Below are 26641 nucleotides of genomic sequence, written 5' to 3'. Positions count from 1 at the left end.
CGAGGAATACACAAAAAGCACGAGTAGAATGCAACTTCCAACTTTGCAAATTGCAGTACACAATGCACAGTGTAAGAGCGACCACAGAAACCAGTGACCTTACCCAGGCTTCTACCATGCCTTCCCCCACTACCACTCTCGGCAACCTCCCGGTGCCCACGATCAGAACACCCAGCAATCCATTCCCACCCCCCAACCAGCCAGCCAGCTAGCTCTGATCCCCCTCACCTCCATAGCAAGCACACACACAGACAGCGTGTCCCTACAGAGAGCCCTGAACACATCCCCTGCAAATCTTCCATGATCCATTGTTTGCGTGGATCTCTCTCATTCAGAAAGCAAAAGCCTCTAACAGGGGGAAGAGAGGTGTGAAAGGAGATATTAAACTTACCAGCAGAAGACAAGGCAGCCTGGAAGCTCAGCAAATGAACAATATCCTCTTTTTCTAGGTAGATTTCAGACTTCCACTGTACTCCCCCCTTATTTCTGCTTCTTTCCCGTCCCTTCTTTTTTTTTTTTTTTTTCGCTCACAGACAGTAAAAAAAAAAAAAAAGGAGCTCAGTGTTAGTGGGTGAGTAAGTGAATCAACTAGCAGGGAGCACAGTAAGTTGAAGTGTCAAATTACATAGCCTATTCTATTACCATGCTTGCTGGTGGGGAGGAAAATCTGTTCCAGATTCCTGTCTGAGTGGAGCCGAGTGGAGGAGAGAGCATGTTCCTTTTCCTGTGCCTGGAGAATGATTGGACATGGAATAGCCTGGCTGGCTGCTCAGTGCTGTAAACAAATAAATGGATATTCTTTATCCGTTTCAGCAAGTGTATTCACCCACTGCCCACACACAGCTTACCTATTATATATATATATATATATATATATATATATATATATATATATATATATATATATATATATATTAGCACCTTTTATATTAAAATTATTATTACTAAATATATTTGCCAGCTATTCTAGAGGGAGCTAGAGACACTTAACATATTATTTAATTTATTAACATTTACTAACATAGCGTGAGCATACTCAGTTACGCTTTACAATTGGGAACAAAACACTAATATAACAGTAATAAAACTATTATCCGCGATATTGCGGTTTCGCAATAAATTATTAGAAATGCGATAATTCGGTATCCTATTAGCGATGATAAGTTATCGGCCATAAGTCTTCATAGGGTTTCTCTCCACCATCTTTGTGAAGAGGATAAGTAGTGTAAAATCCCTATTTTAAGGTAAAAATGTCCAGATCTGGTTCTGAACCACGCCCCCCTCTCCGCTGCCCCTGAATGACTAATTAGGACCTTAGAAGTTTTAAATTAGCCAATAATGTCATGTCATTTTTGGGGACAAAAAATCAAACTGGTGAAAGATTGTGGTACAAGGTATGGGACAGGTATATTGGAGTCCTTTATGAGTGGGACAAGTGTTCTTAGGATTGCAGGTGGGAGTAATCTATTTCCACTTTTGTTAAAAAAAAGTCCCCTAAAATGACCCAAATATATACTTATACTCATTTTTATGTACCCCAAATTTAATGAGAGCACTTATTATGCTGAAAAAAAAATAGCTTTCTATCATTTTTCAACCTTTAAAAAAAAACCTGCCATTTGACCCAGTTTAATGACACTGATAGGCTTCTATAATGTTTTCCTATGTTAGTTTGGCATTTGGGGGAGCACAGGCAGATTTCCCCACTTTCTCCTATACTTATCTCTGCTTTTGCTGGCTAAAATTATCGCAGACTGCGATAACCCAATTTTTTCGTGAGATAGGTGCAATAACATTAGCGCGATCGCTGATCGCATTATTGCGGCTTATTGGATACCCACTTAGTTAACTTTATAATCTGCTGACAACTTAAAAACCTATAATATGTATGTAAGCACAAATAATATATGAAAGTTATCAAAATAATAATGTAAACAAGAAATAGAAACGTTTTTACAATCATTACATACAATTCAAAACAATAAATACACTTAAAGTTATCTTATCTGCAATCTTAACTATGGGCTTAATTCATGTTTGGACGCAATGTGCAATGTACACGTAATGCAGTGATTATCATCAGAATGCGCATGTGTCAAGGTGCTGCTGTGATTCCACTTGCACTGAGGATTTCATAGAGAAGTGACTGACAGGGATGTGACAATTTGGAGGTTTTAACGGGGAGTGGTTGGAAAAATGCAGGCGTGTCATGGCAGTTTTCGGGGCATGTATCTGCCGTCAGCTACAAGCTCATACATGCAAAAACATGGCTCATGCGTTGCTATTGCTGTGTCCAGTCTGCGTAGCCATAGGGCTAAACTAGCAGTCAATGGAGGGTCATTCCGAGTTGATCGCAAGTAGCAACTTTTTGCTGATCATGCAATCAACTAGACGCCACCTATGGGCGAGTGTATTTTAGCAAAGCAGGGCTGTGATCGCTTGTGCAGCCCTGCTAGGCTAAAAAATATACCTTATGGTAAGAACTTACCGTTGATAACGGTATTTCTCCTATATCCACAGGTTTCCACAGGATAACAATGGGATATGATGGAGCGACAGCGGATTGGCACCAAACGATCAAACGCTTTCAGTCCTCCCAGGATGCAACGGGCCCATCCATATATCCCCGCCCACTGGCTCACGCAAGTCAGTTGGATTCCAAAGCATTTAGGCAGGAGCATTATGCAGAACTCTATTCAGGTGAGAAGAACACACATGCACACCCTTCTATGCAAGAGGGAAGAGTTTAGTGAGTATAAAGATCCTCAAATCAGGTGCGTCAGGGTGGGATCCCTGTGGAAACCTGTGGACATAGGAGAAATACCGTTATCAACGGTACGTTCTTACCATAACGTATATTTCTCCGGCAGGGTCCACAGGTTATCCACAGGATAACAATGGGATTTCCCAAAGCAATTTTTAGTGGTGGGGATGCTCCTGATTAGACAGGAGAACCTTACGCCCGAATTCAGCGTCATGAAAGGCAAAAGTATCCAAAGCATAATGTCTAACGAATGTGTTAATGGAAGACCATGTGGCTGCCTTACATATCTGTTCTGTTAAAGTACCATGTTGTGCTGCCCATGAAGGACCTACCTTACATGTAGAGTGAGCAGAGACATTAGCCGAAACAGGGAGATCAGCTTGAGTATGCTTCTGAAATCGTCATTCGAAGCCATCTTGCTAGCGTATGTTTAGTAGCAGGCCATCCCCTCTTGTGAAATCCATAGAGAATGAAGAGAGAATCTAACTTTCTGATGGCACTGGTACGATCCACGTTGATTCTTAATGCCCGGACTACGTCCAGCGACGCTTCTCCTGCAGAAAGACCCGATACCTGAAAAGCCGAGACTACAATTTCTTCATTAAGGTGGAATTTAGATACCACCTTAGGAAGATACCCAGACCTAGTTCTGAGAACTGCTTTATCTGGATAAAAAATCAGAAAAGGAGATATACATGACAGCGCTCCTAAATCTGATACTCTTCTAGCTGACACCATAGTCAGTAGAAAGTGAACTTTAGCTGTCAACCATTTAAGATCCACTTTATCGAGTGGTTCAAATGGAGCACCTTGAAGGGCTTTGAGAACCAGACTTAAATCCCAAGGCAATGCAGGAGGAACAAAAGGCGGTTGAATGCGCAGAATTCCCTGGAAAAAAGTATGCACATTCTGTAAATTTGCTATTTTCTTTTGAAACCATACAGTCAATACTGATACTTGCACTCTCAAGGAAGCCACCTTCAAACCCTTATCCATTCCTGCCTGAAGGAAATCTAAGACCCTGGATACTCTAAAAGATTTTGGGTCCATACTTTATTCACTGCACCAATGAATATAGGTTTGCCATATTCGGTGATAAATGCGAGCTGAGGAGCGTTTCCTTGTTCTGAGCATAGTTTGAATTACCTGTTGTGAGAATCCTCTTGACTTCAGGATAGAGGTTTCAACAGCCACGCCGTCAAAGACAGTCGATCCAGATTTCTGTGATAACAAGGACCCTGCATCAGTAGATCTGGACGTTGAGGGAGCAGAATTGGCGCATCCATCAACATCCTCTGCAGATCTATGTACCAATGCCTTCTGGGCCAAGCCGGAGCTATTAAAATCACGGCACCCTTTGCTTGATTTATTTTCCTCACCACCCTGGGTAACAGGGTGAACGTAGGGAAACAGATAAGCCAGATGAAAGTCCCATTTCACCGACAAAACGTTGACAAAGATCGCTCTGGGATCCTTTGTTCTTGACCCGTATACGGGTACTTTGTTGTTCAGACGGGACGCCATGAGATCTATCTCTGGCAAACTCCACTTGTCTACTAGAGTCTGGAAGACCTCCGGGTGTAGAGCCCATTCACTTGCTTGAATGGTGTGTCGACTGAGAAAGTCCGCTTCCCAGTTTAGGACTCCCGGAACGAACACTGCGGACAATGCTGGAAGATGGATTTCTGCCCACTTTAGTATGTGAGTTACCTCCTTCATTGCTTTTTGGCTGCAAGTTCCTCCCCGATGTTTGAGGAACGCTACTGCTGTTGCAATGTCCGATCGGATCTGGACTGGTTTTCCTTGCAGAGTGTCCTTTGCCTGAATTAGTGCCCTTTATATGGCACGAAGTTCCAACAGGTTTATTGGTAGGCAACTTTCTTCTGTGGTCCACTGTCCCTGGAACCATAATTTTCCGGACACTGCTCCCCAGCCCTGAAGACTGGCATCTGTTGTCAGGATCTCCCAATCGGATATCCAAAAGGGTCTCCCCTTGTCTAGATGGGATGTCTGCAGCCACCAGGCTAACAACCTTTTTACCTTTACTGGAAGTACCATCGTCTGTTTCTTTATTGTCTGATGTACTCCATTCCATCTGGCCAGAATCAGACACTGCAGAGGTCTTGAGTGGAATTGTGCATACTCCATCACGTCGAATGTTAACACCATCAAACCCATCACTTGCATTGCTGCGTGAATTGATATTGTTTGACTGTGTAACAACTCCTGAGTCATTAACTGCACCTTGGATATTTTGTTCCGAGGTAAGAATATTTTCTGCAGACTTGAGTCCAATACAGCCCCCAAGTGAATCATCCGTTGTGATGGAATCAGAGATGACTTTGCCCAATTTATGAGCCATCTGTGCTTCTGTAGACAAGTTATTGTCTGTTGGAGATGGCTCAAGAGCAGTTCCTGGGATTTTCCCAGGATTAACAGATAGCCGAAGTATGGAAAAATTCTTATCCCCTGCTTGCGGAGATAAGCTGCCATAACCACCATAATCTTGGTTAATACTCTGGGGGCTGTGGCTAACCCAAAGGGTAATGCCTGGAACTGAAAATGTTGCTGGAGGATGGCGAACCTGAGGTAACACTGATGAGACAATGCTATAGGAACATGCAGGTAAGCATCCTGTATATCCAGAGATACCATGTAATCCCCTGGTTCCATGGCCAAAACTATGGAGCGTAACGTCTCCATGTGGAACCGTAGTACCCAAATGTATTTGTTTAACATTTTGAGATTGAGAATGGGCCGGAACGACCCATTTGGCTTCTGAACTAAAAAAAGGTTGGAGTAAAAACCCTGTCCCCATTGTGCAGGGGTTACTGCAATAATTACTCCTGACTGAAGCAATTTCTGAACTGCTACTTGCAGAGCTTTGGCCTTCGCCTCTACCCGAGATGGGCTGGTGCAGAAGAACCTTCGAGGAGGCTGCTTCTTGAAAGGGAAACATAACCCAGAGATACCGCTTCTTGCACCCAAGCATCTGTTGTTGACTGCTGCCATATGTGTGCAAACTGAAGAAGTCGGCCCCCTACCCTGGAGTCCCCCAGGCGGAGGCCGGTACCATCAGGCTGATGGTTTATGTTCTGGTTTGGAAGCTGGCCCTCTGGTGGCCCATTGCTTCTTTGCCTTACCAAACTTATTGTATTGGGGCTGCATAGATTCACTTTTTCCTTTTGTTTTTCCTTGTGACCGAAATGTCCGAAAACCCAAACCCCTAGCCCTGGGGTTATAATTGGAAGGAAACCTGACCTTCTTGGATTCTGCTTCTGACTCCAGAATATCTATCAATTCCTTACCAAACAGAATATTCCCAACAAAAGGCAATGATTCCAGAACCTTCTTAGATTCTGAAACAGCTTTCCATGTACGTAGCCAAATTGCTCTGCGAGCAGCTACCGTTAAGGCTGACGCCTTGGAAGCAATAGTACCCATATCTTTTGCCGCGTCCTCTAAGAATACAGCAGCCTGCTTCATGTGAGCTATATGGGATTCCTGCTCCCTAGTAGGTGCCGAAAGCCCGTCTTCCAGTACATCAGCCTATTCAGCTACCGCCTTTGCCATCCAGGCTGAAGCCATAGCTGGCCTTAAGACTGCCCACGACAAAGAAAATATGGTTTTCAAAAACCCATCCACTCTTCTGTCTGTGACATCATTTAATGATGTTGACGGTAAAGGCAAAATAGATTTTCGCACTAATCGAATGACGTGTGTATCTACCTTAGGAGGCACTTCTCTTTTTAAACAGTCCCCAGTTGGAAAAGGGTAATAGGAATCCCATTTTTTGGGAATTCTATATTTTTTATTGGGTGTAGCCCAAGCTTTCTCCATGATTTCCGTCAGCTGATCTGACCCTGGAAACTCGACCCTAACTGTTTTGGGACGTTTAAACACAGGTGCCTTAGTTTTTAACACAGACTCTACTAAATCCTCTAAGGACAGAATAGCCTTCATTGCTCCAATTCAGCTATATCCTCTGAGCTGATACCCTCTACCTGTTCTTCATATGCTCAAGCAGAGTATATAGAGCTATCATCATCTGGTGTATCATCCTGTGTAGCCTGTGAATCAGATGATATATTTACACTCGGTTTATCAGCTTGCTTCCTTGGAGAAGCTGTTGGGGCTATACCGTAAGAAGGGAGCTGCATGTATGGGTTAATAGTGTACCCTACTCCCGGTATTGAAGCTGTAGGGATTACCCGTTCAGCTATACTGGACAAGGTCTGTGCAAACATAGCCCAAGGTGGATCTACCTGTCGCTGAACAAAACAATTTGTACATAACCCATCATGTGGCAGATCCTGAGAGGGTAATCCCACTTTGCAAGACAAACATGTTATGAGTGTTGGTGTTACTGTTAATGTTACCTCTTCACATTTGCCGCTCTTAGACATGATAATCAGTTTTTCCCAAAATACTACACGATTTGTGACTGTAATCACTTTACTATATTAAAGTAATATCAGTCTGACCCCAACCCATGCACCAGCATTGAGGCTCAGAAGAAACCACTGACAAACATATATAAAGTCAGCATTCACACTAGCAGTCAGTCACATGTTATATATATTAGTCATATGAGCATATTACGATCGGGTCGGAATGACCCCCAATGTTCCTCATTATTGTGTATAGTCTCCAAATGTGTACGCAATTGTGAATGGGTTTGCAATGGCTCCGGTGGGCGCCTCTTTGATTTCTGGACGGCAGCTTCACTTGCTAACATTAACAGTTCCGTAGCATAGAAAATAATACAAACATGAATCACCATATCAATGCACTGTTAGATAGTTTACATACATAAATAAGACTATCTACCTTCTTTCCTGGGAGGGGAGTATGTTTATATAACCCTTTCATTACCAAAGGGTCTAACTCATACTTGCCAAATTTCTGACTGCCTTCTCCGGGAGGGAGCAACCAGGTCGGCTCAGCTGGGGTAGGAGGGGGTCACGGGAAAGTGGGCAGGCTGGTGGGTATGAAGGTGGGATTGCGTCACTGTGGCCCTGTCGCTTCCCATTAAAGAAGAGTAGGCAAGTTTGGTCTAATTTATTCCCCAAAAGACCACTATGTCATGTTCAATGGGCATAACTTTTTTTTTTTCATTACATATTCATTGTATGTCTTTTGAGACCAATATGGCTTCCTTTTGGTGTCATTCTCACTTATATTTGTTGGTTTATTGCCATTATTATGGGGATCCCGAATAACCCCCCCCCCCCTTCACACACACACACACACACACACACACACACACACACTTATTAGTGATTGTTCCATTAACTATTTCCAGAAACATTAATCGATTGCATTATCGTGGCTCCACCCCCCTCTACAAAACTGCATTTACAGGTGCTGTAAAACAGAGCTAGGACCACGATGAGTGGATTCTGTGTGAATCCATCGCCAAGCACATGGACCGGCCACTTCACACAGGTATTGGGTAAAAGTGGCCAACAGGTGCCTATTGGGGGAGACTTGCCTTCCCTTCCCATTGGTCTGGGAGTTCCACCTGAAAATTCGGAGTCTCCTGGAAGTTCCAGGAGAGTAAGCAAAGATGATTTAGAGTTGTACGTATCTAACTCCGGTGGCGTCACTAGGGGGGTGTGGACTACAACACCAGATTACACTAACCAAGGTGGTAACAGCTAAAGCTGGATTTTGCAATTTTGCAAAAGGGCGAACAGGCCAGTGCCATTTTAAATAAAGTTAATTTCTCTTACGTCCTAGAGGATGCTGGGGACTCCGTAAGGACCATGGGGTATAGACGGGCTCCGCAGGAGACATGGGCACTCTAAAGACTTTAGAAGGGTGTGCACTGGCTCCTCCCTCTATGCCCCTCCTCCAGACCTCAGTTAGATCCTGTGCCCAGAGGAGACTGAATGCACTGCAGGGGAGCTCTACTGAGTTTCTCTGAAAATACTTTTGTTAGGTTTTTTTATTTTCAGGGAGCACTGCTGGCAACAGGCTCCCTGCATCGTGGGACTGAGGGGAGAGAAGCAACCTACTTAACTGATAGACCCTGCTTCTTAGGCTACTGGACACCATTAGCTCCAGAGGGTCGGAACACAGGTCTCATCCTCGCTGTTCGTCCCGGAGCCGCGCCGCCGTCCTCCTCACAGAGCCGGAAGATAGAAGCCGGGTGAGTATAAGAAGAAAGAAGACTTCACAGACGGCAGAAGACTTTAGATCTTCACTGAGGTACCGCGCAGCATTACCGCTGCGCGGTACCTCAGCTCCCACATTCACACACACTGACGGCACTGTAAGGGTGCAGGGCGCAGGGGGGGTGCCCTGGGCAGCAAGAATTACCTCAAGGGACACTGGCTGACATATTATATACTGCGGAGGCTGTATATTAAAAAAAACCTGCCAGTATAAAGAATTTGAGCGGGACCGAAGCCCGCCGTTGAGGGGGCGGAGCTTGATCCTCCAGCACTAACCAGCGCCATTTTCTCCACAGCACGCTGCAGAGAAGCTGCTCCCCGGACTCTCCCCTGCTGAGCAAGTACCGAGGGCAAAAACGAGGGGGGGGGGGCACATTTAATTGGCGCAGTGAGTGTATTATTGATCTATAAAAGCGCTGTACAGACTGGGATTTTGTTCGTGTCCAGTGGCGCTGGGTGTGTGCTGGCATACTCTCTCTCTGTCTCTCCAAAGGGCCTTATTGGGGGACTGTCCCCATATTTATTTATCCCAGTGTGTGTGGGGGTGTCGGTACTTGTGTGTCGGCATGTCTGAAGCGGAAGGCTCGTCTAGGGAGGAGGTGGAGAAGATGATTGTGGTGTCTCCGTCAGCGCCGCCGACACCTGATTGGTTGGATATGTGAAATGTTTTAAATGCAAATGTGACGTTATTACATAAAAGATTGGACAAAGCAGAGTCCAGGGAAAAAGCAGGGAGTCAATCCATGGCTTTGACTGTGTCACAAGGCCCTTCGTGGTCTCAAAAACGTCCCCTTTCCCAGGTAGCAGACACTGATACCGACACGGATTCTGACTCCAGTGTCGACTATGATGATGCACGGTTACACCCACGGGTGGCCAAGAGTATTCATTATATGATTATGGCTATAAAGGATGTTTTGCATATCACAGAGGGTATGCATGTTTAAAGAAAATAAACCTGAGGTAACATTTCCCCCATCTCATGAGCTGAACGCCTTATTTGAAAAAGCTTGGGAAACTCCAGACAAGAAACTGCAGATTCCCAAGAGAATTATTATGGCGTATCCTTTCCCCTCACAGGACAGGTTACGGTGGGAATCCTCGCCCACGGTGGACAAGGCTTTGACGCGCTTGTCCAAAAAGGTGGCGCTACCGTCTCCAGACACGGCAGCCCTCAAGGATCCTGCTGATCGCAGACAGGAAACTACCTTGAAATCGATTTATACACATACGGGTGCCTTGCTCAGACCGGCAGTAGCGTCGGCATGGGTGAGTAACGCAATTGCAGCATGGGCAGATAACTTGTCATCTGACATTGACACCTTAGATAAGGATAGCATTTTATTGACCCTAGGTCACATTAAAGACGCAGCATTATATATGAGAGAGGCAGCGAGAGACATTGGGCTGTTGGGTTCAAGAGCTAATGCCATGGCAATTTCTGCTAGGCGGTCCCTGTGGACCCGCCAATGGACGGGTGATGCAGATTCAAAGAGGCATATGGAAACATTACCTTACAAGGGTGAGGTTTTATTTGGCGAGGGCCTCGCGTGACCTAGTTTCCACAGCTACCGCGGGTAAGTCTTCTTTTTTGCCTTATGTTCCCCCACAGCAAAAGAAAACACCTCAATATCAGATGCAGTCCTTTCGGTCGCATAAGTTCAGAAAGGGTCGGGGCTCTTCCTTCATCGCCAGAGGTAAAGGCAGAGGGAAAAGAAAGCCTGCTACGGCTAGTTCCCAGGAACAAAAGTCCTCCCCGGCTTCTACAAAATCCACCGCATGACGCTGGGGCTCCACTGAGGGAGTCCGCGCCGGTGGGGGCACGTCTTTGACTCTTCAGCCAGGTCTGGGTTCAGTCGGATGTGGATCCTTCGGCGATCGAAATTGTATCCCAAGTCTACAATCTGGAATTCGAAGAAGTGCCTCTTTGACGATTTTTCAAAACGGCTTTGCCAGCTTCTCCCCCAGAGAGGGAAATAGTTTCAGCTGCCATACAAAAGCTGTGTCAACAACAAGTGATTATCAAGGTTCCCCTGATGCAACAGGGGAAAGGGTACTATTCAACCCTATTTGTGGTCCCGAAGCCGGATGGCTCGGTCAGACCCATTCTGAATCTAAAATCCCTGAACCTGTATTTGAAAAAGTTCAAATTCAAGATGGAATCTCTCCGGGCAGTGACCTCCAGCCTGGAAGGGGGGAATTTTATGGTATCACTAGACATAAAGGATGCATACCTTCATGTACCCATTTATCCCCCTCATCAGGCGTACCTGAGATTCGCTGTACAGGACTGTCATTACCAGTTTCAGACGTTGCCGTTTGGGCTTTCCATGGCCCCGAGGATTTTCACCAAGGTAATGGCGGAAATGATGGTGCTCCTGCGCAGGCAAGGAGTCACAATTATCCCATACTTGGACGATCTCCTGATAAAAGCGAGATCGAGAGATCAATTGCTGAAAAGCGTGTCGCTCTCCCTGAGAGTGCTGCAGCAACACGGCTGGATTCTAAATCTACCAAAGTCGCAGTTGATTCCAACGTCTCGGCTATCATTTTTGGGCATGATTCTGGACACGGAAGGGTTTTTCTCCCAACAGAAAAAGCCCAGGAACTCCAGAACATGGTCAGAGACCTGCTAAAACCAAAAAGAGTGTCAGTTCATCAATGCACTCGTGTACTGGGAAAAATGGTGGCGGCCTACAAGGCCATCCCCTTCGGCAGGTTCCATGCGAGGACGTTTAAGTGGGACCTTCTGGACAAGTGGTCGGGGTCCCATCTACAAATGCATCAGAAAATAAGCCTGTCCCCCAGGGCCAGGGTGTCTCTCCTGTGGTGGCTGCAGAGTGCTCACCTTCTAGAGGGTCGCAGGTTCGGCATTCAAGACTGGGTTCTGGTGACCACGGACGCGAGCCCCCGAGGATGGGGAGCAGTCACACAAGGAAGAAATATTCAGGGCCTATGGTCAAGCCAGGAGGCTTGTCTACACATCAACGTGCTGGAATTAAGGGCCATATACAACGGCCTACGGCTAGCGGAGAATCTTCTTCGTGACCTACCCGTTCTGATTCAATCAGACAACGTCACAGCCTTGGCTCATGTAAACCGCCAAGGCGGGACAAGGAGCAGAGTGGCAATGGCGGATTCTTCGCTGGGCGGAAAATCACGTAAGCGATCTGTCAGCAGTTTTCATTCCGGGAGTGGACAACTGGGAAGCAGACTTCCTCAGCAGACACGATCTCCATCCAGGAGAGTGGGGTCTTCATCAAGAAGTTTTTGCAGAGATTACAAGTCGTTGGGGACTTCCTCAGATAGACATGATGGCGTCACGCCTCAACAAGAAGCTTCGGAGGTATTGTTCCAGGTCAAGGGACCCTCAGGCAGTGGTGGTGGACGCCTTGGTGACACCATGGGTGTTTCAGTCGGTCTATGTGTTCCCTCCTTTTCCGCTCATCTCAAAAATATTGAGAATCCTAAGACGAAAAAGAGTGCAGACAATACTCATTGTTCTGGATTGGCCCCGAAGGGCCTGGTATTCAGATCTTCAGGAAATGCTCACAGAAGATCCGTGGCCTCTTCCTCCCAGGGAGGACCTGTTGCAGCAGGGGCCCTGCGTGTTCTAAGACTTACCACCTGGGCCATTTTCTCCACTTTCTACAGACAGGAGTGGATATGGGCCTAACGTTAGGCTCCATTAAGGTGCAGATTTCGGCCCTATCAATATTATTTCAGAAGGAATTGGCTTCTCTCCCAGAAGTCCAGACTTTTGTAAAGGGAGTGCTGCACATCCAGCCTCCTTTTGAGCCCCCAGTGGCACCATGGGACCTTAACGTGGTGTTACAGTTCCTTAAATCACACTGGTTTGAACCTCTTCAAACGGTTCAATTAAAGTTTCTCACTTGGAAAGTGGTCATGTTGCTGGCCTTGGCATCTGCAAGGCGGGTGTCCGAATTGGCGGCTTTGTCTCACAAGAGCCCCTATCTGATTTTCCATGTGGATCGAGCAGAATTGAGAACTCATCCGCAATTTCTGCCTAAGGTGGTTTCGTCGTTTCATATGAACCAACCTATTGTGGTACCGGTGGCTACGGGGGACTTGGAGGATTTCAAGTCTCTTGATGTAGTCAGGGCCTTAAAAATGTATGTAGCCAGGACGGCTCGAGTTCGAAAAACAGAGGCACTGTTTGTCCTGTATGCGGCCAACAAAGTTGGCGCTCCTGCTTCTAAGCAGACTATTGCTCGCTGGATCTGTAGCACAATTCAGCAGGCTCATTCTACGGCTGGATTGCGGGTACCTAATTCGGTAAAGGCCCATTCCACTAGGAAGGTGGGCTCTTCTTGGGCGGCTGCCCGAGGCGTCTCGGCTTTACAGCTTTGCCGAGCAGCTACTTGGTCGGGTTCAAACACTTTTGCAAAATTCTACAAGTTTGATACCCTGGCTGATGAGGACCTCATGTTTGCTCAATCGGTGCTGCAGAGTCATCCGCACTCTCCCGCCCGATCTGGAGCTTTAGTATAATCCCCATGGTCCTTACGGAGTCCCCAGCATCCTCTAGGACATAAGAGAAAATAAGATTTTAAACCTACCGGTAAATCTTTTTCTCCTAGTCCGTAGAGGATGCTGGGCGCCCGTCCCAGTGCGGACTAATTTTCTGCAAGGCTTGTATATAGTTGTTGCTTACATAAGGGTTATGTTACAGTTTAGATCAGTCTTTGGCTGATGCTGTTTTGTTCATACTGTTAACTGGTTTGGTATATTCCATGTTGTACGTTGTGTATGGTGTGGGCTGGTATGTATCTCGCCCTTAGATTAACAAAAATCCTTTCCTTGTACTGTCCGTCTCCTCTGGGCAGAGTTCTTTAACGGAGGTCTGGAGGAGGGGCATAGAGGGAGGAGCCAGTGCACACCCATCTAAAGTCTTTAGAGTGCCCATGTCTCCTGCGGAGCCCGTCTATAACTCATGGTCCTTACGGAGTCCCCAGTATCCTCTACGGACTAGGTAAATCTTTTTCTCCAGTAGGTTTAAAATCTTATTTTTTCCACTGCCGAAATAACCTGGGTGATTGCCGGGTCTAGCCAGATCGTAGCTTAATGTAAAAGGGTCCTTGAAAAATAACCCGGGTTGAGTGACTCTGGAATATAACCCTGGTAGCTGCCATTGTCTGACTAGGGTAGGGTGTAGTGTAAACGGCGCAACTCGGGATATCCGACCTGGATACCCTCTTCCTCTGCCTTCCACCCTCTTCCTCTCTCCGTTGGCCACTGACTCTCCCTGTCACCCACTGCCATGTGACATATTGTTAACTATTATGTACTAAGGGCACTACAATGTGGCATGAAGCGTTCTAAGGGCACTACAATGTGGCATAATGCGTACTAAGGGCGCTGCAATATGGCATAATGTGTACTAAGAATACCGTAATGTGCCATAATGTGTACTAAGGGCACTGCAGTGTAGCATAATGTGTGCTAAGGGCACTAAAATGTGGCATAATGTGTACTAAGGGCACTATGATGTGGAATTATGTGTGTTAAGGGCCACACCACTGCCATCAGTCTCCCCGTCTCTCTCTTCGGAACCAAGAAGAGAATGGTTTAAAAAAAGACATCAGCTTTCATTTTGATTGATTTTGTTGATTAGTAATATTTTGTTTTATGTGGATGTGGCTTTTTCAATGTATTTTATGTGGATCTGGATTTAGGTGTGTGTGTATATAGAAATGATGTGGCTTTCACTGCAGTGGGGCAAAAAAGTATTTGGACAGCTATCGATTGTGCAAGTTGACCCACTTAAAAAGATGAGAGAGGTCTGTAATTTCCATCATAGGTACACTTCAACTGTGAGAGGCAGAATCTGAAAATAAAAAACAGGAAATCACATTGTATGATTTTTAAACAATTTACTTGTATATTCTTGTGGAAAATAAATATTTGGACACCTACCAAGCAGCAAGATTTCTGGCTCTCACAGACCTGTTACTTCTTCTTTAAGAAGCTCTTCTATCCTCCACTTGTTACCTGTATTAATAGCACCTGTTTGAACTGGTTATCTGTATAAAAGACACCTGTCCACACCCTCAAACAGTCAGACTGCTACCTCTCCACCATGGCCAAGACCAGAGAGCTGTCTAAGGACATCAGGGACAAAATTGTAGAGCTGCACAAGGCTGGGATGCAAGATCTCACCTCGTGGGGTATCAATGATCTTGAGAACGGTGAGGAATCGGGCCAGAACTACACAGGGGGACCTGTCAATGACCTCAAGAGAGCTGGGACTACAGTCACAAAGGTTACCATTAGTAACACACTACGTCGTCATGGATTGAAATCCTGCTGTGCCCGAAAGGTCCCCCTGCTTAAGCCAGCATATGTCCAGGCCCGTCTAAAGTTTGCCAGTGACCATCTGGATGATCCAGAGGAGGATTGGGAGAATGTATCGAACATTTTGGTATAAACTCCACTTGCCGTGTTCGGAGGGAGAAGAACACCATACCCACTGTGAAGCATGGCGGTGGAAACATCATGCTTTGGGGCTGCTTTTCTGCAAAGGGGACAGGACGACTGATCCGTATTAAGGAGATGATTAATGGGGCCATGTATCGTGAGATTTTGGGCAAAAACCTCTGTCACTGACCTGAGTTCGGAGTGCTGAGAACTCGGGGGTTCTTCCGATGGTCGGGAAGAGGAGCCACAGCTGGGCCGGAGCAGGGAGGGCCGGATGTAGGTTTTCCTCATGCAGAACTAGCCGTAGTAACTGGCATGTAATGCTAGAGAATTGATTGATGATTTGAGAACGGTGGTGAAGCACACAGAAGAATGAAGAGCTTGTGAGCGATGCTGAAGAAATTAATGAGGATTTGAGAACGATGGTGAAGCACACAGGAGAATGAAGAACTTGTTGGCGATGCTGAAGAAATGAATGAGGATTTGAGAACGATGGTGAAGCACACAGAAGAATGAAGAACTTGTGAGCGATGTTTGAAGAATGAGGAACTTGAGAGCGATGTTGAAGAAATAAATGAGGATTTAAGATTCAGTGTATCTCTGGAAGTATGGGAGAAGTTCCACTTAGAGATAACATGTAATACTGGAAACACAGGAGGTGTCCCTCTAAGAGAAACACTGTAGCTTAGAGAATGTCCCACTGAGTGATACACTGTAACGCTGGTAGCACAGTGATTGTTCCACTGAGTGATACTCTGCAAACACTGGAAGCACAGGAAATGTTCCACTGAGTGATCCTCTGCAAACGCTGGTAGCACAGTGTTTGTTCCACTGAGTGATACTCTGCAAACGCTGGTAGCACAGTGTTTGTTCCACTGAGTGATACTCTGCAAACGCTGGTAGCACAGTGTTTGTTCCACTGAGTGATACTCTGCAAACGCTGGTAGCACAGGAAATGTTCCACTGAGTGATACTCTGCAAACGCTGATAGCACAGGAAATGTTCCACTGAGTGATACTCTGCAAACGCTGGTAGCACAGGAAATGTTCCACTGAGTGATACTCTGCAAACGCTGGTAGCACAGGAAATGTTCCACTGGGAGATACTCTGCAAACGCTGGAACTCAGGAGACGTTCAGTTAGAGAACTCACTGAACGCTGCTAGCACTGATGATCATAGTAGAGACGATACTCAGGCTCCGGAGCCCTGCACGGCGTCTTCCTTTGAACTTCCCGCTCTCTCTCAATTGGCGGAAGGGGCTGATGATGTCACCCGCCCACCACGCTCCCGTGAACGCCGGGCGCAATGGCGGCGCCCACACCCCGGGAACCCGCCGGAGGCAGCGCCAGCAAGACGCGACAACCCGGAGCCCACCGGGGGCGGCGACCGCCGGGAGACCCAGTGCACCCGGAGCGGTAAGCACGGCAGCCGCAGTGCTGCAAGTGTGACAACCTCCTTCCCTCAGTAAGAGCATTGAAGATGGAACATGGCTGGGTCTTCCAGCATGACAATAACCCAAAACACACCACCCGGGCAACTAAGGAGTGGCTCCATAAGAAGCATTTCAAGGTCCAGGAGTGGACTAGCCAGTCTCCAGACCTCAACCCAATAGAAAATCTGTGGAGGGAGTTGAAAGTCCGTGTTGCCCAGCGAACATGACCAATCTAGAGAAGATCTGCATGGAAGAGTGGGCAAAAATACCTGCTACAATGTGTGCAAACCTGGTCAAGAACTACAGGAAATGTTTGACCTCTGTAATTACCAACAGAGGTTATATTACAAAGTATTGAGTTAAACTTTTTAATTGTCCAAATATTTATTTTCCACAAGAATATACAAATAAATTGTTTAAAAATCATACAATGTGATTTCCTGTTTTTTTTATTTTCAGATTCTGTCTCTCACAGTTGAAGTGTACCTATGATGGAAATTACAGACCTCTCTCATCTTTTTAAGTGGGTCAACTTGCACAATCGGTGGCTGTCCAAATACTTTTTTGCCCCACTGTATATATTTAGTATAGATTCTGGTTTTCTCTGGGTGTATGAATTTACAGCAGTTTTCTCTCCTATATTTCTGTATTTTTATAGTATATATTATATGATTGATAGATTAACATGTTACACCCACAGCCCAAACTTTGGCAATTTATTCTTAAACTGGTTTACGCACCAATTGATGTCCCACTCCCGCTGTAGCTCCACCCACATTATTCACAGCTCCGGCCACCTCTGTGTCCCGCCTTTCCCTGGGGAAAGGGTGGGGGCCCTGCCAGGGCCGGTGCTAAGGTGTTCGGCGCCCTCCTGCAAACTATTAATTTTGCGTCCTCCTAAAAATACAGATGTGGCCACTCTCATCTTACCTGCTAGCAGCCGCATCGTAAGCTGCGTCCTGTTTGCGGGAGCGTACACACCATACGATCCTATGGATCGCGGATACATGCACACCACGGGCATGCTTATTGCGAATAACGAGTTGTGTTAGCCGCAATTAGTCTTTACACTGAAAAGGGACACATCAGTACGTATTTTTGACATGTGTCTTTACAATGGCCCTCATTCCAAGTTGATCGCTCGCTAGAGTGGATGGGGAAAGGGTAGCGGCAGGGAGAGGTATACTTTAGATCCTGTGCGCCGGCATTACATACTAAGGCCTGATACCAAAATTATTTTTTCAGGCGGTGTAAGTGTGTTGGCACTTACACCCCCCAAAAAAATGTAATAGCCCCAAATTACTGTCCTTAATGTATGAGGAGAGTATAGGCATAAAAAAAAAAAAAAAAACATTTAATAATACATATTGCATATACAATTCTAAATGAAAACACACATGGCAATGTGTAAAGTGGCAACAGTGCAGGTATACTTTAGTCCAAAAGCAGGGTCTCTCACCGTCTAGGGGTGCTGCGGTAGTGTTAGCTTTAAGTAAAGCAAAAGAAGGTCCTGGGCTGGAGAGCACGGCACCACCACAGGTAGTATAAAAGCCTGTTCGCACTGGATCCTGCTGGCAGGGCAAGGACAGAGGTCTCAGATGGGGAATGGCTGCCAGCGGTGAGTGACAGGGGAGACGGCCACTGAGGAAGGAGCAGGTCCTGCAAGACGCACAGCGAGTCAGAGTCCTGTGTGCGTCCCAGCCAATAGCATTTCAGTAGTGGCTGAGGCGCACACAGGTCTCTGACTCACAGCGCCTCCTGCAGGACCCACTCATTTTTAAAAAGTGAGTCCCACGAGCGCTGTAGCGCGTATTTTGCGATCACTGAGCACACACTAAAATAAGCAGCACACACTAATATACTCACCCCACATCCCCAGCACACACTAATATACTCACCCCCCTCCCCAGCACACACTAATATACTCCCCCCCCAACCCCCCCTCCCCCGTGTGTCAGCTGCAGAATGTACCTGAGTCACTGCTCCTCGGTATGGGATGCCTGCTGCTGCTGGACCTTCTGGGCTGCTGCTCCTCATGTCTGAACGATCCTCCAGTGCAGTCACATGTTGTGCACCACCTTCCCGTTCCTGCCTAATCAGGAAGCAGGCTCAGCAGAGCGTCGGGAGGTGGATGCCCGGCTTTGCTATGAGGACAAATGAAAAAATAAAAGTGCCCAGGTCCCAAAAATAACACTGATGGGAGGGGAGAGAAGGGGGATAGGGGAGGGAGCGGGCAGCTACTGAAGACTGCTGTGTCGAAGGGGATGGGGGCAATGCTGCTGCCTGTGTTATCTATCTTGACAGGAGGTGTGGGGAGGAGCCGGGAGTAGAGGGAAGGGCCCTGATACCAGATCAGCTTCTGATTTTGCTGCCGGCGCTGCTGCTGCTGTCATACATCAGTGTGACAGGCGCGGGCTGCGGCGGCCGGCAGCAAGTTGTACTAGCAGAGCAGGGAAAGCGCCTCATGAGTCCAGCGCCTACCTGCTTTGCAGGCTTTGCTGAGCGGATAGCGCCGGCACTGGGCCCTGCCCATTTGGTCAGTCCCGGGCCCCACAATTTCTGATGCCAGCTCTGCCTAATGGAATGGGTAATGTCAGAGAGTATGATTCAGGCTGGTGGAGGCAATATTAAACAGATGCAGTTAATCACATTTAGGCTAATATTCCCCAACAAAAATAATGACAGTTAGTAGAATCTATGCCTAGAAAAACTCAAGCCGTAGTAAGGGCAAAAGATGGCTCAACAAAGTACTAACATGGTGGTCATAATAATTTGCATAAGCATATACATATATACTGTATGTGCAGGTGTGTATTGTTATAATGAAGTAGCCACCCCTTTACGACTTGATTGCATAGCTGTTGTAGAGAGCAGTGGCGTAAGTTCGTCACAGTTGCCAGGAGGCAAGATAAATATTGGTGCCCCCCTATTTCCTATATTAAGATAAATATATGTATGTATGTGTGTGTATATATATATATATATATATGTGTGTGTGTGTGTGTATGGAGTGTTCTGAAAAAAATGTAGATACTGTATTTATACATTTCATTGTCTTTTATTTAAATCACACATTTCTTAGCAGGATTAGAACCCATGACCTGTTACACTGACAGCAGACACTTTAGTGATGGAGCTATTTGCTCCTATAGAGGAAGTATGAGAATTCTAACTATATGAAGTTACGTGTAATTGTCAGAGAAGTATCTTCATATAGTTAAAATTCTCATATTTCCTATACAGGAGCAAACAGCTTCATCAGTAAGGTGTCTGCTTCCAGTGTAATAGGTTGTGGTTTCTAATCCTGGGTATGACACTTGTAAAATGTGTATATTCAGTATAATAAAGAGGGTGTGATGTGTAAGGTGCAGGGACCAGTGAGGAAGTCGGTCACTGAAAAGACAGCGACAGCTATCAATTAACTTAATTCAATGGTGTCACAGAATGGGAGGAGAGGTGCCCCCTTCAGAGCAGGAGCCCGGCGGCAAATGACTCCGTTGCCTCCCAGAGTTCTGCCTCTGGTAGAGAGGTTTGGAACTGAAAGTCAATAGCACAATATATTTCCCCCATTATCCAAACAGAGTGGGCTGTGCTGGTAGAGTCACATCCCTGCCATTAGACATTGATGTGTAATTGCCTAGTTCTTACTGTGATCGTTTCAGAAGTAAAAGTCAACAGTGGGGAAATGTAACAAGTTTATATTGATTTGATTTAGGACTCCTGAGATATCAATCATGCGGCTTATCAGATAGGATGAGTGCATTGTTTTGATATGTGTCAGATTACAAGTTTCTGAAATTCCATTGCACTTTTTTTGAACAGTTGCTCTATAAATATATGGTGAGTGCATGATAAGGCTAAAAATCTTCCCAACTCAGTATAAGCTTTTCCAAGTTCATCCTTCAAGTTGTTGTTTTTTATTTATATACTCTTAGTCATAGAGTATTTTATATCCTCTAACTATAGATAACCTCTGGTAGAAAATTAGATTGTAAGTTCCACTGGGGCAGAAACTGATGTGAATGAATATGAATTCAGTAGGGGGGATGAAATCTCAATGATGTGCGCTTACATGCACATCTCTGAGAATTACATTGCAGATTTCATGTTCACCTCATTGGGCTGCGAAACAAAAAGCTGAAATATTTTTGCCAACGAGTTGCTGGGGAAACGTCCGAATGCCGACAACACGTGATCATAGCAATCAATTGAATTGTTCCCTTGGATTGTAAAGCACTATTTGTGTTGCTGTATAAATAAAGAATGATAACAGTAATATCTCACATTTGATTATAAATGCATAGGGATACATTTACTAAAGTGGGAGGTTTTTTTTTAGAACTGATGATGTTGCTCATAGCAACCAATCAGATTCTACTTAACATTTATCTAGCTGCTTCTAGATGATAACAGATATAATCTGATTGGTTGCTATGGGCAACATAACCAGTTCTAAAAAAAACTCCCACCTTAGTAAATTTACCCCATAGTCATAGTGTCTTGTCCAATTCCACCTTTACCTTTCCGGCAATTGGTGGTGGGGCTTAGTGATGTAACACATGTATAATAGGAAGGCGATCACAAGACCACCTGTCTGGATCCCGGCAGTCACAATACCGACGCTGGAATCCCGACAGGCGGTGAAATCCCACCGCCGGAATACCAACGCCACAGGCTTTTCTCCTTCTGTGGGTGTCCACGACACCCATAGAGGGAGGATAGATCCAGCGGCGAGCGTGAGCCTGCAAGGGGATTTATAGTGTTCGCCCCGCTGCCGGCATACAGGTAGCCGGGATCCCACTGTCGGGATAATGACAGCCGGGATCCCGGCCGCAGGTATAAGGTATGTATTCCATATAATATATTGTATGTGTACTTATTCAGGGGTATAGCGAAAGCACGTCCAGTACGGATTAATACTTTCTGGTGAGGAATTTTGCCTGCCTTCTTTTATATGTATGCTTCTATATAAATGTACCCTACTTATTTACAATACCAAATATGCCATTACTTGCCAAAAAGCAGATCAATAATGATCTAACTTTACTTGTGTCTTGCCAAAAAAAGCATGATGCACTGAGTTAACCTGTCTGCAATTAGCAGCACTATATAATTTGCCCATTTGAAAAGTTGTCCATTAAGACGGGATAAAAAATAAATAAAAGATGTTTGCATTCACCTCTGAAAATCAGCTTCCTAAATCTGTTAATTATTAACATTTCTTATCAACTATCCACTAAATGACACTCTTAAAGAGTAAGTAAACCTAGTATTTGACATTAATATACAACAAAAGGTGTGTGTGTATTACACAGATGGATAACATATAAGAAATTACTAGTGTTTATATTTAACTAGATGTGTCTACTATACTCTGTTTTAAGGCCCATACACACTGGACGATTTTGAGCTGAGAGCAGGTCACTTTTGGTGTGTTGAGCTGCTTTCAGCTCAAAGCCTCCCAGTGTGTATGCACAAGCAATGAGCAGTGAGCGCTGATGCGCGATACAGCTTCATCGCTGGCGGCCGCCGTATTACCAGTAGATGAACTGCGGGGTGAGCGGCTTTCCATAGCGTCCTGCTATGGGAAGACGTTCACCCCCGCTGTCGTCGCTGGGCAAGGGGAAAAGCGCGTATTTGCACTGAGCGCTTTTCAGCCTAGCGATGTCAGCGATCATTGCTGTGCATACACGCTGGGCAAAAACACCCAGTGTGTATGCACCGTTACTCCTACGCAGAGATCTTGCATGTTAGGTGATGCTCCTATAATGCAACAGCTCAGCTGTGCAGATTTGTCTTTTCATAATAAGGGACAGTGATGTCACAGCAGCTCAAATGACTGTAATCTCATTTTTTCTTATTAGGATACAATCCTGCAGATGTCGCAACCTGAACTCCATGGCTGCAGAGGTTTGACAGCACCAGGGAAATGTAAAAGAAGCAGCCTTCAGCTTCCCTGTGTACACCTGGCTGCTGCAGGGAGGAGCAGCATAAGAAAATGTAAAGCCGCAATGTCATGATGGTCCGATATATTGGTCCTCAATGTTTAAATTGACGTTTATAAAAATGTTTCCTTTAAAACAAAAAATCATGTTGAATATGTTGTAAATAGACTCGTCAATTTCTGTCTATTTTCCGGAAAAAAAGTATTAGCCACTTAAGTGGTTAAGAAACAAGAAATATACATTAACACTCATTATTATGAATGACTTATATACAGTATGTCATAAAAAGGTGATTGACAAAAATGGCCTATTTTGGGTATTTGACCTGGCTATAAAGCATATATTGATTCATTCCTTGGTTTGTTACCTAACCTTAGTAAATAACTGAATGATATTGAACTGTATTTTTACACTGCGTTTTGTGTCCTCAAGTCCTTTTAAGTATATTGGGGGTAATTCCGAGTTGATCGCTCGCTAGCAGCTTTTAGCAGCCGTGCAAACGCTATGCTGCTGCCCACTGGGGAGTGTATTATAGCTTAGCAGAAGTGCAAACGCACGTGCAGCCGAGCTCTGCAAAAACAGTTTGTGCAGTTTCAGAGTAGCTCTGAACCTACTCAGCGCTTGCAATCACTTCAGACTATTTGTGTCCGGATTTGACGTCATACACCCGCCCAGCGAACGCCCAGCCACGCCTCAGTTTTTTCAGACACGCCTGCCTTTTTGCAAACACTCCCTGAAAACGGTCAGTTGACACCCAGTAACGCCCCATTCCTGTCAATCTTCTAGCGGCCGCCAGTGCGAAGAAAAACTTCGCTAGACCTGAGCGCAACCACAAAGGGCTTTGTACCCGTACGTCGCACATGTGCATTGCGGGGCATACGCATGCGCATAAATGCCATTTTTTCACCTGATCGCTGCACTGCAAAAATCGGCAGCGAGCGATCAACTCGGAATGACCCCCATTGTCTCTATGGTCTGTCAGGGAGAATCTGGGGGGTACCCGAACACTGGTAAGCTGTTCTGCCATAGGAATGAAAAACAGCCACTGAAACGCGACGATCATGCTACAACTAGCAGTCCTGGTGATGTCACAACAAATGTTACTGCCAGCAAGTATCAATCTGTATGAATCTGCATGAATCTCAGTGATGCTCTGACAAGTTAGCACCTTGTTCCCCATTTATAATGTATTTATAAGAATAATGGGGGTCATTCCGAGTTGTTAGCTCGGTAAATTTCTTCGCATCGCAGCGATTTTCCGCTTAGTGCGCATGCGCAATGTTCGCACTGCGACTGCGCCAAGTAAATTTGCTATGTAGTTAGGAATTTTACTCACGTTTTTTTCCTCGTTCTGGGGATCGTAATGTGATTGACAGGAAGTGGGTGTTTCTGGGCGGAAACTGGCCGTTTTATGGGTGTGTGTGAAAAAACGCTACCGTTTCTGGGAAAAACGCGGGAGTGACTGGAGAAACGGAGGAGTGTCTGGGCGAACGCTGGGTGTGTTTGTGACGTCAAACCAGGAACGACAAGCACTGAACTGATCGCAGATGCCGAGTAAGTCTCGAGTTACTCAGAAACTGCACAGAGATGTCTTATCGCAATATTGCGAATCTTTCGTTCGCAATTTTAAGAAGCTAAGATTCACTCCCAGTAGGCGGCGGCTTAGCGTGTGCAAAGCTGCTAAAAGCAGCTTGCGAGCGAACAACTCGGAATGACCACCAATATTCTAGTTGAAAATTACTTCCCAACTGTACTTAATGAAAAATCTGAATAAACAATTCCACTCCCTGATCACTTGGCATGACCTGTCACAAGAGATCATTCCTCTTCTAATTACTTTTAAATTACCTGCCTGTTGTCAGGGGTCTCATGCTCGTTGCCGAGGGTTTCATACACGTTGTCAGAGGTTTCATGCTCCGGGTTCCATGCTCGTAGGGGTCTTCTGCGCATTGCCAGAGGTTTCGTACGCGTTGTCAGGGATCTCCAGCACGTTGCCAGGGGTTTCATGCGTGTTGCCAACAAAGTATGGAAGGGACACACACACACACACACACACATACACACATACAGTGGGTCTTAGGGGAGGGGGGCCTGGTGTCACACATACACACACATACATACATACAGTGGGTCCTGGGGGAGGGGGGCCTGGTGTCACACTCACATACATACAGTGGGTCCTGGGAGAGGGTGGGGGGGTGGGGGCTTGGTGATAGTTTGCCACTGCTGCTAGCCGACGCAGCCCCCGCAGTGCATTGAGATGCGCTGGGGGCTGCAGAGTTTGGTATAGTGCAGTGTAAAAAAAAAACCTTAACATGGCCACCGCCGGCGCTGGGGAGACAGGCGCTAGAAGTCAAATGTGACCTCAAGCATCTGTCTGCTCCTTGGCGGTGGCCATTTTTGGTGGGGGTTTTTGTACACTGCACTGTACGGAACTCTGCAGCCCCCAGTGCGTCTCAATGCACTGCGGGGCTGCGGCAGCTAGCGACAATTTGGCCAGCGCGGCTGCTTTCTGTGGGTGCTCCTGAGTGTCCGTGGGTGCTCCCGGCGCCTTTGTTCCCACCTCAGAATCAGCCGCACACCTTTGATTTACCAAAATCTGAAAATTTGTACTATCGGTATTTTCATTGTTCGGGATGCAGGGTGAGGTCATGTGCCTGTCATTCACATAAGTGCATGTCGGCGGGAGGAGGAGGTTTCTAGTTGCCAAAGGCTTTTTGTGATAGTGATGGGGGGAGCAGTGGCGTAACTATAAATTCAGACACGCCTGCCTTTTTGCCAAAAAAAGTCCCCCCCCTTTGTATTTTGGTAAAAAACATAAGCCCTTGTCTAGGCAATTTGGCTCTCAGTGTGAACAGTTAAAACTACGCCCTCCACCCCATAGACATTTTAAAAATAAAGAATTTGTGCACACTTTAGGCGCTTGAGCCCCAAAAAGGGGTGTGGCCTCACTGCAAGGGAGTGGCCTTGTGGGAAAAGTCTACCGTATACTCCAGTTTTGCAACCTACATGCTAGACATTGGCCACCAGAGGAAAAAAAAAAATACTGATTCATGCCCCTTACATTATTTTTCCTTCCTATAGTAATGCCCTTACACATTATGCCACACACTGTAATGCGCATTCCATATTATGCCGCACACTGTAATGCCCATTCCAAAATATTCCACACACCATACTGCCCATTCCTCAATATGCCATACACCGTAATGTCCCTTACACAATATGCCACACACCATAATGCCCATTACACATTATGCCACACACTATTATGCCCTGACACCATAATATGCCCCACACACAATAATTCCTCGTACAAAGTATGCCCCACAGTAGTAAGGCTTCTAATTACTTTGTAATTACCTGCTTGTTGTCAGGGGTTTCATAATCGTTGCCAGGGGTTTCATGCTCTGGGTACCATTCTCGTCGTCAAGGGTTTTACGCTCTGAATTCCATGCTCGTTGCCGGGTATTTCATGCTCGTTGCTAGGGGTTTCACGGTAGAAAATACAATTTTCTGAAACTTCTGCCGGTGGCTCCAGCGTTCCAGGTAACATTATACCGCTGAGCTTCCCTAACATATGCTAGAGGCCAAGTAGGACCTCTTGCATCTGTCTCCTCCTAGGAGCAGCCATTTTTGGAGGGATATTTTTAGCAGATACCATGGGGCGAGCTAGACCGCATGAAATTAAATTAACATAAACACTAGCGGGAGCATCAGCGCTTGAACCCCAAGCCACCGTGGGTTCTGCAGGGGTTGATGCTACTCCACAGGGAAGGGGGGATGTTACAACCCCCCCCCCTCGCCTTCACAACCAGCAGATTGTAGTAGTAGTATATAATACGCTGTGAGTGTTGGCCCTGTAGTATCACATACACTGCAC

The 26641-nt window shown here is 45.9% G+C and overlaps 1 protein-coding gene and 1 long non-coding RNA gene across 12 annotated transcripts in view; one reads left to right on the top strand and one right to left on the bottom strand.

Annotated features, from left to right (window-relative positions):
- ZMIZ1 (zinc finger MIZ-type containing 1) overlaps positions 1–725 on the bottom strand; it is a 455946-nt gene extending 455221 nt beyond the window's left edge. For 9 of the 11 annotated variants that reach the window (XM_063958715.1, XM_063958716.1, XM_063958717.1 and 6 more), the window contains exon 1: positions 392–598. The gene's annotated coding sequence lies outside the window, so the exon portion shown is untranslated. Of the gene's footprint in view, positions 1–228; positions 312–391; positions 599–642 lie in introns of those variants that run through there. The other 2 variants (XM_063958712.1, XM_063958711.1) reach the window with 2 other exon arrangements.
- LOC135055082 (uncharacterized) lies at positions 67–23204 on the top strand. The gene is made up of 3 exons (XR_010243640.1): positions 67–449; positions 2521–2700; positions 22678–23204. It is a non-coding gene; the product is annotated as an uncharacterized LOC135055082 (long non-coding RNA).
- Positions 23205–26641: the final 3437 nt, after the last annotated feature.

The sequence above is a fragment of the Pseudophryne corroboree genome, chromosome 3 (genome assembly GCF_028390025.1).
Source record: "Pseudophryne corroboree isolate aPseCor3 chromosome 3, aPseCor3.hap2, whole genome shotgun sequence".
NCBI lineage: Eukaryota > Metazoa > Chordata > Amphibia > Anura > Myobatrachidae > Pseudophryne > Pseudophryne corroboree.
The sequence above is the reverse complement of the archived record's forward strand: the minus strand, read 5'-3'. Positions and strand labels throughout refer to the sequence as shown.